Here is a 14,526-nt window from a genome sequence, read left to right on the forward strand (position 1 = left end):
TCCTATTTTCATAAGAATAATCTTTAGATATTTATTCTTTATAAATAACTTTTAACATTTTATGCAGAAGCTATTTACCTTTTGGTCAGTCATAAGAAACATTTTAGATGCCACATTGCTTATAACTTAAATGTGATGCCAGAAGAATTAATAGATAGAACAGCTCTCACTGATTTCAGATTTCTTCAGCATTGTAGATTCTTGCTTTGTCATTATGTAAATAGACAAAATTCTCTCACAAAAGTCCAAACTGTTTCAACTGATAATGCAGCCACACCATTTCAATAAAGATGCCATCCAGAAAATGAATTTAAATTTGATCTTTAAGCATTAACTTCAGATATAATTTGTTTTTGCACAGACACCAAGAAATAATTGCAGATAGCAGTGCTTCAACACCTGGGTCTAATGACTGTATTAAAATAGTTTAAAAAAGATTACTGGCTGATGAACACCTTGTTCTAAGTGTGGTCTTGTAGTAATTCAGATCCGTAAGCATTGCTACTTCCAAGTCCTAAAGCCAAATCAAAACATGTGTCTCTCAGTCAGCAAGCCAAAAACGGAAACACTAAAAGCTGTCGTCATCTTTCCCTGGAATTTAGAAAGGTTTACTCTACATGGGAAACTTAACATTACCATTTTCCCACTTATGGGAAGCCTTTCTAATTCTTGGTACTTTCTACCTCTGAAATTTCCTGCTAGAGGGAGCCTCAACTTGAAGGGCTGTCCTGTTAGCAGAGCCATATACAAGTGTAGCAAACTAGGGTAGATAGTAATGCTTAACTGCATAAACTTCCACTGCTGTAGAAAACCGTGAACACTGTTAAAAGATTGTGGTCATCCATTTACTATGAAAGCAGATGTGGTGCAAGTAAAGATCAGTGAAGGTGAGGGGGGGTAATGAATATGGTAGCATGTATGCGTCAGGAATCTGTGTGCATGTCTGTAAGGGCATGAATGATTTAATATGAATGTGTATGTGTGACTGCATGTGTCTACCTGGATGGTCACACTAGGGGATTGAGACAGAGAATCAAGAGCCTGGATGTATGTGTTTTGTGTGTGTGTGTGTGTGTGTGTGTGTGTGTGTGTGTGCGTGTGTGTGTGTGTGTGTGTGTGTGTGTGTGTGTGTGTGTGTGTGTGTGTGTGTGTGTGTGTCTGTGTGTGCGTGTGTGCGTGTGTGTGTGTGTGTGTGTGTGTGTGTGTGTGTGTGTGTATTTGAAGGGGGTGTTTTTGCCAATGCATGAGCTGCCAGCAAAATACTACTGCTGTCAGGTCTGACAGCATCAGGGTTAGCTAGAGTGAGATTCACAGATATGCTAATTAGGTGATACTTACATATTGCTCATTGTGACCATAGCTGGTTCTGATGGCTTAGTGGTAAATCACCCTGTCTAGGATGTGCAGGGTCCCTGGTCTGAGCCTTGCAAGAGCTGTTTGGGGTTGGGAGGGTAGCCTAATGGTTAAGGCATTTGCCTTACAAACACAAGATGCAGGGTTTGAGTCTCACAAGGGATAATTGGCTAGGCTTAAAATGGCTCGCAAGGGCAGTTAGCTTAGTACTAATCGATGAACCTATTTACCTGTGGTAAAAAATTTACATGCGTGATCAGGATCTGCCTTAATCCTAGGGCTTGATTCCTGTCAAACTGAGTTCCAAATCCTGGTGCAATCACATAAAAATAAATAACTTACAATATAATTTGACATCAAGCACTAGTTTCAAGAAAAAATACTTACTGTGCAGACGTGCTGCATAACACAAACAAAATAGCCAGTTTCCAATATACATTGGCAATGATTAGGAGGCAGTTTCATATCCTAAACCTGTTCGATTCTCAGCTAAAGCGTCTTCTGTGTGGAGACATGCGTGAATGGGCGTACCTTCATTGAAGGTTATGCTTTAGGGCTGGCAACTCGGTACGTAAAAATCTACTGCCAATCATTACCGGACTGGAGTTCCACTGTGGCGACTCCTAACTGGGAAAAGCCGAAAGATACAACATATATGAAAAACTGCAAAAAATTCTAAAAATCAAGAGCTAATCAGTTTTGTCAGAGTCTGCCATCCATTTTGTGACTTGCTACTTATTTTCTCAATATCTCTAAGCTGTTCCTTATGGAATAAAAATTAAACCATGCAGTACAGATGAGGTTATCAAGGATCTGTCCTAGCAGCCATAACACACAACTACTTTTCTGCAACAAAAGATAATGGAGCTTCTTGTTCAGCTGTCTCACTATGGAAAAGGATGACAGAATGGACACAATAGCACAAAGATTATCATTGTCACCTCACAGCAAGAGGTTGTCCAGTGTGATTCACAGCTAGGGTCCCTTATATGCAAAGTCTACATGTCCTCTGTGTTTGTGTGGGTTTTCTCTGAGTGCTCTTGTTCAGTCTCATACACACACACAAACACTCAGACACACATAGAAGAAAGTCCTCCATTTCTGTTCCCAACTTGCCTAGTAAACTCTGTAGATGACCTCAGCTGTTCACAGTCACTGTAAGAGTCAGATGTGATTTGACAGCAATGGATGGGAATTTCAGAGCATTAAAGGAAAACTGTTGTAGCCAACTCATGATATGAAAATGCAAATCAAATCCTTTAACTATTTTGTCAAATTATTAAATATTTTTGACACCATCTAACATTTCCAAGGACCGTGTATTTCTCAAAATGTAACTTTTACTCATCTGAACTGCTTAGTGATTTTTCTTTGGTGGAACCACCCCCTTACTATATAAGCAAAGACAATGTCATTGTGACCACTGTGTTCTATAGTTCTCTTTACCCTCTCCACCCATTATCCACTGCTACTAGAACTCTTATATTTGCTAATTGCTTTCGTGATCAGAGCTAACAAATGAAGTCCATTCTCAGATGGGATCATGAAAAATGATTACAGCTTCCTATGATCTAAAGACATACACAGAACTCAGATGTTTCCTTCTGGCTAAAGAGAAAAGAACAAAGAGCAGGTCCAAGATGATGTGGAAGATCATTCGCAATGATGAAGGGTACTGCAGAGCACTTAGGGGTAAAAATAGAACTGAGGTTTTATCACAATAAAGTGGAATAAAAAGGGAAATGCTATGCAATTGCTTCAACCCTTCAGCTGCTGGTGTAGCAACATATTGTAGAACTGAAGTTTTGTAGTTTATCATTTAAAACTGGTTGTTATAGTGTGGTTGTGGGTGCAGTTCTATAGTTGGAAATGGCAATGTGTGATTTTTTTTGTGTGGTACAGTCAACAAATTCATGAAACACAAGACTGTTATAGTTTAAAATGTAAGAAGAGTGGGACGTGAGTGAACGTTATTGTCCTTTAAGGCAAGAATTCCAGTAATTGTCACTTATCAACACAAGAGCACACTATAGAATGCCTGAGAGATATTTGTTTAAAGGCAGTCCCACCAACTGTCATATTTTGTCAATCAGTACTGTCTTTACTGTAACTCCTGAAAATCACTCCATCATATCTTAGAATAACTGTATCTCTACTGCTAATGATACATGTTGTAACTCTAGCTTTAGACTTAGAATAACTCAGAAAGGGTGCATATATTGTGAGATAAGAGAGAAGTCTGAGCTAATAGTTTCTGTCAAGTGGGATATTTCATTAACAAACCAACATGGCCAATTTTATATATTAGCAGCTTTAAAAGATCAAAGTGACTTCTCAGAGTTTTTGGTCCTACAAATAAAATAATAATATAAAATGCACATGGATATTAAAATAAACAAGGGATTGTTTTATCTCCTGTAAATTTAATGTTAAGCACACACACACACACACACACACACACACACACACACACACACACACACACACACACACACACACACACACACAGAGACAAACACACATACGCATGTGTGTGCACGCCAAATCCCTCAGATAAGTATATAATCCATTGTACCAGCAGAATAAAATGCTCTAATTGCCTAATTAAATGCATTGATCTGTTCTTATCAAAACATAAAACTACACCTAATTATATTTTATTCCTTACATAATGAATTCAACCATGGATTGATGATTTTGAATTCATTCAAGGAACATGATAAATATTTAGCAAAACTCCATATTCTACTTCTAGCCATTGGTCTTCTAAAGAAAAGATTAAATAAAGGTGTGAATTCTCACCTTAGCTGTGGTCTTATGCCATTCTTTGGATTCTAATTCAGTTTTCTCAGTGTATCTCAGGTAGCCTCTAATGAAGCTTTGATCAAATAAGTCACTTTTTAGCAAGGTTTCGACAAACAAAATGAGGACCCAAGCTGAGTCTGATAAGGGCCTATTATAGAAGAGCCAGATGCTCACACAACAAACATTAAATAAGCAGTTCAGCTAGGTCTAACCATCTTGGAGCATATCGTATCAGGGGTAGGAGTTTTTATCATTTATAAGACATTGAGATCCAAGCCTTCCCAATCAAATTGATGATCCATTCATTCCTCCATCCTGTGCTGCATTAGCACTGCACCTTAACCCATGGGGCATCTCCTCTACCCACAAAGGAATATGTTTTAGTAAACCTGTGGTATAAGCAGCTAGTGTGAGAATGGGGTAGTAGTAGTAGTAGTAGTAGTAGTAGGCCATCCTGAGTGGCTGGTCCCAGTTTTTGACTTATGCCCCTAAGTCCATCACTCCTGTTGACAGTATTGCAATGGCTGTACAGAGAAGTCTAATTTGAAGGCAGTTCGTTGCCATTTGGCAGACTTGCATATTTCAGATTTTGTTATGCTCTGCCTTTGCCCTTTAAATGTGTGATGGTTTTCTTTACAAATAATGTTATATCAAGGTATATTGTTTTGTATCTTTATGAAGGCATTTATGTTATTATTATCCTTCTGTGTAATTGAACTCAGTCTCCAACCCTGCCCTAATGGAAATGCTGCACATCTGCAAGTCAAATGGTTCAAGAGTCACTCGCTCTAGGGATGTCAACCTAGCTTGAGATATTAACAGATCATGCCGGAGAGATAAATATGTCTTCCAGAGACTGCCACTTCTTCAGAATAGACTCAGTGTTCACGTAAAACAGAGCTCCTCACTGACCCTATTCAAATACAACCTAGATAATTGGATGATAGACTGCAAATTCACCCCTGGAGTGGAATCCCTTTCTCGCACAGACAGGGTTAGCTGTTGTTGATCACAGACCCACTCTGTTCATAAATTCGTTCTGCAAACTATCCAAAAAGAACAAATGGGGATACTTGAGATTAACGTGGCTAGGTTTGTAAAGGCTCTAGGGACGCTAGACTAATAACCTCCTATGAACCTATGAACTTATGAACTCTTACACTGCTACACCATTTTACTATAATGCAGCTTTATTTTGGGGGTGGTTCCTATGCTTACTTTTTCTGTGCTGATTAGATAGATTTGGGTTCATATCACTATGTTTTACTGATGCTGACGTTACTTTCATCTTGTCAGTATGGTGTTTCTGTGGTATTCCAGATGTACTATGTATTACCAAAGCATTGAATGGTGCCTACATATGTCTGGTAAACATGCTGATGTAGCACATCTGTCTTTCACAATTTAGTTTTACAGCATGAAGCTTATATTATGTTGTTTTGTTGGATAGCCATACCTTTTGAGTACTTTTGTATTCAGAGTCTGTTGTACTGCTAAGTGCCTTCAATTATATAATGGGTGTGTTAAACAAATTATGGTGAATTGGTTTAACTTACAATTCTCTAGAGCAGTAAACAATTAGTCTGAACTCTTTTTTCTGTGGGTAGATGTTCTAAATATAGCTGACAGTAAGGGATGTTTGTTTCACCATATAACTGGCCAGTAGTGTGAGGAATCTGTTCCTTGAAACTACTGATTTTCACTGAATTCTAGAACAACCTGGCTGAATATCACAGTGGTGTTTTAAAAGGAATGTGCATCTTTACTTTGTATATTTTGACTGGAATATTCTGATTATACAGACTGCTAAAAGCATGAGTTGAATAACTTGAAACATTTGGACATTGATCTTTTATAACCAGCTGAGTGATTTATTTTGACATTTGGGCAGTAATATGTTTATTAGTTTTATATATGTTATGGTATGTTATGTTATGTAATCTATGTGCATTTGAACTGCATGATCTTTTTTTTTTTTTTAGTTGGTGGGAAATGATTATTTCATTTTTCTTTTCAGTCTAAAATCACAAGATACAACTAATTAGTCTTATGAGGGAAGGTAAATTTGATGCTGGTCTCAGTGTCTGGTTATGCCAGACACACAAATTACAAATACGCAGTTCTCTATCTGCTTTACTTGCCATTGCATTGCATTTAACTAGGCTACTCTGATGGCACAGTGCACTCCATAGTCACAATACCGTGCCTCTGTGATCCCTAAACTATCTCTCATATATTCAGTAGTGGTCCCTACTTAGAGTTACGTGATTGCTTAATCATTGCCATACTCTGAGGGTTCTTGTTTCACAAACTGCAACATTTGTTTGTTGTCTTCTGTGTGTCGACATGCGTGAATGGACATTCCTTCATTGAAGGTTGTGCATTAGGCCTGGCAAGCCAGCATGTGAAAGTCTACTGCCAATCATTAGTGGACCGGAGTTCCACTGTGGTGACCCCTAACCGGGAAAAGCCGAAAGACACAAAGACAAATAGATCTAGCTTTAGTTGCAGAGAGGAAATGCTTTTTTACACTAAGCTGCTCTCACAGTATTTTAATTCCCTCTTCTTATCAAGTCTTGGCAATACAGGGAAGTCCCTTGCTGCTACAGGTTTGGTCCAAGGTAAAGCAAAATCCCTATAAATACCAATGTACTGGTAATTCATTTGGTAAACACATAAACATAAAGCGAACCTATCTTACTAGTATCTTCTTATTTGGCAGGTTATTAAGGTACAGAACAGATAAAACTGCATAGCTTACTTATTAAACACAGCACAGCTACTGCATACTAGTTGCCTGAACCATGAGACACAATCTGCACTCCATCAAATGCACGTACAGCATCGTCCAACACAAACACTATAGTGTGCTGCCCCTCAGGTGTCAGGATACAAAAGATTACTAGGGATCTCAAGTGTCTTCATTCTATACACACATGCAACATGGTCGTAAGATATGTGTGCATGACTTAAGGCATGCAGCCTTGGATTGAATGACGAGAGCATGGTGGTGCTCTCTGAGTATGCATCTGAGGCTGCTATGCATCCTATTTTCACCAAGAATGATGGCATAATATAAACAAAGTGTAATGATTGACTTAATTATTGGTGCCATTTACAGGCAGTCCAAGGTGTGTCAGCCTGAAAGGAGATGGCTCTACAGGAATGGCCTGCATCTATATACTCAGTACTTTCATCTATTGGCTAAAATCATCTATACCCCAAAAGTGATTTTTAGGCAATATCATTCTGCTTCATTTGCTATCCTATCCATTTTAAATAAGGACAGTATAACATAAGTTATCTTCCATGCTGGAAGTAAAAAAATTCCATTCCAAGAAACCCTCCCATCCTTATAAATAAATATTGTCATCTGCTTCATCACTGAAATATTTCCAGTACTGTGATAACATGCCCTCTCTACCAGAATTCAATGCCTAGCACTTACTTAGATGTTTTCTTAATAGTATCTCTGCCGCACATGCTGATGCATCCATATGTGGAGTTTTTCTCCCTTGACTGCCACTACAAAAAGGACATTTTGTTCCGGTGGACTTTCCTGGTAAACAAATGTAAAGTAAATAATAAAATAAATATTCCACCACAGTTCCATCACATGATGTATATGGCAAGATGATGACCTCAAACTCCTGTACATCCTAATAACTATAATTGAATCAACTAATCTGGTCAGGCAATCAATGCCTTGTGTGTTGCCAAAACCAAAAGGGTGAAACATTCATATCACCCATTCAGGAATGTGAAGTGAGTATAACATAGTCATCACCATTTCAGCTATTCACATCCTAGGAGAGGTGAATACATTTATACACTTACTAAGTTTAAGTCCCCTTTGGGAACTAAGCAATCAGAAGTCTAGTCTGCTTAGAAACTTCCAGAAGTAGGGCACTTCATAGTAATTATCAGTATGATCTTGTACCATAGTGGTTGTAAAAGTGCAGTCCGACTGTCTCTTTTCTCTGTAATTTGATGTTCCTCTTATTCTTATTCAGCCTGATTAGCCTTGCCCCCTCTTTCTCTCCTTTTGGGCATTCTGTTATTATCTATAAAAGTGTTTGATCCACATGAGTAGCATTATTAAATACCACAAGGAGCAAATATAGTGCCTTACTACTGAATAGAATGGCAACAAAAGAGGTTCGAGCAGCAAAGTTGGACTTTAAAAAAGAATTGGTTGAAGGAGTCAAAATACTGAAGGTGATTAGCACAGTTTGATAAAGAGCTGTTATGGTGATACATTACAGTTCTTTGCCTAAAGTCAAAAATAAAATAATTTGTCAGAGCATGTGAAACTTGGTGTACTTGAGTTCAGCTACTGCCATTCTATTTGTCTACTCATCCTGTGCATCATTCATCTCCCCAGTATCTCTCTTCCTCCTTCCTCATGCTGTAGTTCTGTTCATTTTCAGGCTCCCATTCTGTGCAGTCACACTTTCCTCTTTCCTCTTTTCCCTCTTCATCAATCCCTTGTCCATCCATGACTATAGATGCTCTACTTCTATCCCAATCCCATATCTTATTCACCACCTTAGTTTCCACAACATCTAACTAATGTTTGACTCTCTTACCCAGCACATTCAGTCTGCTTTTCTGTTGTTTCACATCACTGCCTTTAACTTTGGATTATTAGTTTCCTCAAACTGCACTTTAAAATTGCTCACTGACCTGATCACTGTTAGCTAACAGCAGCTTCACCTGAACATTCCCGAATTTTGTGCCTTAGTAAGAAGCAACCTTAAATAAAATAGCTTGTGTGCATTATGTACTATTTGGCTGAACCTTTCCATTGTCCAAGGCCTCAGACACTGCCAACTCTCTTGCTGCTTTGGAGTTTACAATTTGCCAATCTGTTGCTGATGGATATGGACTATCAGGCACATTGCCTACTTCATCCTACTCCATTGCTTTATTCTCTCCCACAGTCAGTCTTCCTCCTACGTGTCTGAGGTTTGATACACTGTACTTATCCATCATCTCTGTTACCTTCCACTGCCTTAACTGCCACAATGCATTTTTTAGGGTCTGGCCCTGCCCACATTTTTAATCTCTTCCTGGTGTAGTGCACTAGCACCTTTTTGGCCTAGCATTTGCTACCTTTCCTTACATTGATAACTATACCCTCACATTCCTCCTCAGTCTGTTATTCTTTTCTTTTGCTATTAAAGGATCATCCATTTATCATGTTTTATATATCAAAAACATGATTGCCCTTAAACATCCTTTGCCATTGGTCTCCCATGCCCTCTGCTAGAAATTGGTTACCTGTTCTGTATATCAGATGACATCACTGCAGTAGCAATAAATGCTTCATACCAAATTTACAAATGCTCCAGCATTTCCCAAAAGTCTTGCAAAGACTGAGCTTTGAAAAATGCAGACTTTCATGGCTGCATTACTAGGCTGTCTATGCTGCATATGTATAATATCATTACTGAGCTCTGCTACATCTGAGTCCTCTTCAGTTGAACTTAGGGAATTGTAGCTTTGGTTTAGGGCAGAAGCATAGCTGGTTCAGTCATAGCCCTGGCTGCTACTGTGATCCACCACCCCTAGCTCTTCAAGTGAAGAGCAGAAAAAAAAAGCAGTTTAGTGTAATATACTGATACAGATAACTGATTGGCTTGTTATACTTAGATATATGACATCCTCCATTAGCTCTTCCATTAAACAGTAAAAAAAAAAAAAATGGATGTCCCTTCTGCTGGCACACCAACCAAGTGGCCAGCTGCATGACATGTCCTTCTCCCTCCTGCCCCAGCCATTTGGGTCCCATTTCGCTGTCCTGCCTCCAACCCTCCTTTAAAATATATTATTACAAAAAAATCATATTATTTTAAACTGAAAAAAAACTGTTCGGTACAAATACATAGCAAACAGTTGCTACAGTTTATATCACACCCGTTTGGAGCGCTACAGAGCTTGTGTTTTAGTTTCCAAAAGAAATCATTTCTTCTTTTTAGACTGTAGCAAACTGCTTGCTAGAAATGTAGCAAACAGTGGTTACAGTTTATACCCTGCCTTCAAGGAGTGCTATGGTGCTTATATTTTAGTTAAAAAAAAACTCTTCTGTTTAAACTGTAGGAAAATGCCTTGCTAAAGTTGCTACGTTTTATACCCTGTCTACACAAAGTGATACAATAGTATATATATATATGTATGTATATATATATATATATATATATATATATATATATATATATACACACACATATATACATATATATATATATATATATATATATACACACACACATATATATATATATATATATATATATATATATATATATATATATAACTGCAGCAGCTGTAATTGTCACAGTTGTGGTGGAATGAGTTTAAAGTTATTTCAAATTACCACACAACCCTATGTTTGACTGAAAGTCACTTGCTGAATATTTTACTTTCAAGTACTGCAATCTGCTATTAGCTCTCACAAATCATTCTTAGGCAAAAAGTTGTTGAAGAGAATTCAGTCTGCACTCTGATACTAAATTAGCACTCCTTCTAAAATTTCTGGACTAATAAACCTTCTTGTGTTAAGGATACCTATAACTGCCATTCCCTAATCTCAAACTTCTGACTTGCCTGTATGCCCACTTCAGTCACCTTCCTTTTTATGGCTAGCTTTTCCTCTTTTGCTGTCCCACAACTCATTTATGGTTCACTTCATTCTACATTATTCTCTCGGTTTATTGCAATTTCTGTTTTCTGTCATTCATTCAATTTTCCCACTATGCTGTTTGTGATCCCTATTGTTATTCTTAGGACAACATAAAGTGATAAAAGCCTGCTTCGACATTTACACATTTCTCAAGAAAATATTGATACATATGAGTGGAATTCTCTATTATACCACATATTTAATTACTTCTGAAGATTCAGGGTAAAATGTATTACAATGGTTACTATTTAATATTTTGAACAAAGTATTGTTTGGTTCAAAGACATTTTTAAAATTATTTAATTACATGGGTTTCTAAATATTTTAGTTTACAGAGATCTGCACACAGCAGAATTGTATCTGGGGTCTGACAATATAATATATTAAAGCTTTTGTTTCTAACAGAAAGCAGTACTGCATGCATAAAGAACTGAATCATAGCCTCAACCTTTCAGTGTACAAAAGTGCTGAGCTTAAGTGAATCTTCAATAAAGATTTCAACAGAATAGTAGAGGAAGCTGCATAGGATATGCCAAGACAAGCAGTTTTTGAAGCCAAGGTGTCATGACTTCATGTTCAGTCACTGCTTGGGTTACAACAGATCTTTGGAAGCACAGATAAATCATTTAGAAAAAAAATGAAGTCATGTAAAAGCCTGACTAAAATGTTTCTAACACTCTTTCATCAAAAGCATTGTAAATGTTTAAAAATCGGTGAAGTCTGATACTATAATGCTGATGAAACAAAGAATAACATTCTCAATGTTTATGAAATAAAAAAAATATGAAAATTTTCTTACAGTTTAAAATACATTTCTGCTGAAGTTCATATACAATAATATGATGTTTATAAGATTGACAGTAAGGTCAATCTTTCAGTTTCATCTTCACTTAAGCCAGACAATATGTGTAAGTATTTACTTGTCCAGATGAAGTACTTTTCGCAGGATCTTATGAAGTACTACAATTTTGAGGGGAAAAGGGATTCAACCCTTATCTCTATGATTTTTTAGAAACTAGAAAGGAAGAAATTAAACATTCAGGAAACTGTTTGGAAATTATTGCATTAACATGTCCGAAATATGGCATTTACACAGAAAGAAAATATATTTGGAAGGAAAATGTTACTGTAAAAGGCAGTAGCACCTTAAATAAGGCCTACTACAAGGCTTAGAGTCCCAGGGTCTTAAATGTAACTATGTCCCAGCCAGGGACTCTGGCATCTTGTGATTTGTATGGTTTCTGCTCATGTTCAAACTTGACTACATGTTCAGGCAAGATGACACAGCCATGGGAGAGAGTGGAACTGCAGCACCTCACCTCAACTCAATAACCAAGTTTGGAGTACAACAGCCATGGGTAGGGAGTGGAGAAAGGTAAGAGTGCAGGTTAGAGTTTCAAGAAGTGATTGGGAGGGACAATTAGGTTTAGGGTGGAGAAATCTGTAGATTTAGGGAGAGAAAATGAGTTTAGGGAGTGTTATTAGAGTTCTAAGTTTAGACAGCAATTGCAGACTTTAAGGATTAGAGAGGGGAGTACTATGTTTAGGGTCAGGGAGTGGATGGGAGTTTTAATGTTAGATTATGGTTCTTCTATTGCTATGTAATTCAGTTTGACTGGGTTGTGGGACGCCTAAATTATTCATTAGGATCAGGCTATGCGAGCAGCTGTAGTAGACCCTACTAAATACTGCTTCATTCAGACCATAAATACAAATAAGTTAAACAAAATTCAGATAGTATGAATTTAGATTACATTCTGATATATTATAATACCCATATGACATAATGTACAGCAAGATAGGTCTAATATGATTCTTTTTTGCTTTCATAATCCACAAAAGATTCAAAGATTCAAATAAACTTTATTGTTATTTAGGACCACACACGTGTAGCCTAAATGAAATTACAAATGTCAGCTCACAAGAGAAATGCAGTGCAAATAATGTAGATACAGTGGTATCAAAGAATAACATAAGAAAGAAAATAGCAACACGTATGACATGCAAAAGGTAGTTCACATAACATAAACATATTAAATACCCATTATCCAGTGATAAATAATAAATAAATACCCACCACCAAACCCCTACACTGTTAAGATAGAGAATAAATAGAGACTAGTGGATAGCAGCTGTTTAGTTACCATATTGTACTTGTTAGCCTTAGATGTGACTCGTTATAGCCATCATATTGCATAATAGTAATGCTGGCGGTAATTGCTCAGAACAGCAGGATTAAAGGAAAGAAAGAGGATTCAATGTATCAGGTATTATGGTTGGCATCCATATTAATAAGTCTCACAGCTGTAGGATACAAACTGCTTCTGAATGTTGTAGTCCTACAGTGGAAGCTGCAGTACCTACTTCCAGATGCAAGTTGTGAGAACCAGTTGTGGTTTGGATGGGGCGAATCACCAAGTATTTTATATATTCTCTTTCTTGCTCTTGTAAAGAAAATCTCCTGAATAGAAGAGAGGTTTTTGCCCACAATTTTCTCAGTCACCCTCACCACCATCTGTAGTTTCTTCTTCCCAGCAAATGTGCAGTTGCTGAACCATGCTAAGAAGTTGCTAGTGAAGATACTCTCGATGGCTCCCCTGTAAAAGGTGCTAAGAGCAGACAGTGGGAGCCTGCCTTTTTGAGCTTTCTCAGGAGGTGAAGACTCTGTCTAGCCTTCTTGACTATATGGTTGGTATTAGCAGCCCAGGAGAGGTCATCAGAGATGTGAAGACCCAGGAACTTTGTTGTTTTGACTTTCTCTACTACCTCTCCTTTGATAGTGAGTGGTTAGTGAACTGTTGACTTTCTCCTGAAGTCCATAATCATTACTTTGGTCTTATTACATTCAGGTCCATATTGTTCCTGTCACACCAGGCAATCAAAGTGTTCACATCATCCCTGTAGTTATGTTCATTCCCACTACTAATGAGACCCACGACTGTGGTATCATCAGCGAATTTTATAATATAGTTTGAGCTATGTTTTACAGTGCAGTTATGGGAGAGGATGGTGAAGAGCAAGGGGCTGAGCACACAACCTTGGGGAACACCAGTATTCAGGACTATGCATTGAGAGGTGCTGTTTCCAGCACATGTCCACTGGGGTCTACCAATCAGAAAGTCAAGAGTCCAGTTACATAGGTGCTTTTTTATCATGAGCTTCACAAGCTTATCCACCAGTTGCATCTATAGCAGAGTGTTGAACGCAGAACTGAAGTGGATGTACAGAATCCTTATGTAGTAGTTCCTCCCTTCTACTTAGTTCATTTGTATATGTGAGATTTTATCTGTCTGACTTCACAGGTATAAAAGTCACAGAGTCAGTCATAATAGAATAGAAAATGCCTGATGTAAGTGTATCAGTGGAATCTGATAATGATGGCAGCCTACTCATGGCGATGTCTAATAGCAACTGCTAATGTGGAAGGCAGACTAGTACTTGCATCCACTGACACAGCTGTAATGGCTGTAAACCCTGCCCTTGGCTTTCCACTGGGTATGGAAGAATAGGACATCTCTGTAAGTGCACCACACTGTGCATGTCATCTCTAGCTCACTCAACAGTAGTGGCCAGTGGCATCATCATGAATCATGTAGGCAGCACTAAGGATCAGTGTGCCAGTGGAAAATGATGCCATGGATGCTGCTCAGAGTCAGAACTTGGTGTGATGCTGGGCATAAATC

The sequence above is a fragment of the Protopterus annectens genome, chromosome 2.part0 (assembly GCF_019279795.1).
Source record: "Protopterus annectens isolate FY-2018-M chromosome 2.part0, PAN1.0, whole genome shotgun sequence".
In the NCBI taxonomy this organism is placed as follows: domain Eukaryota; kingdom Metazoa; phylum Chordata; order Ceratodontiformes; family Protopteridae; genus Protopterus; species Protopterus annectens.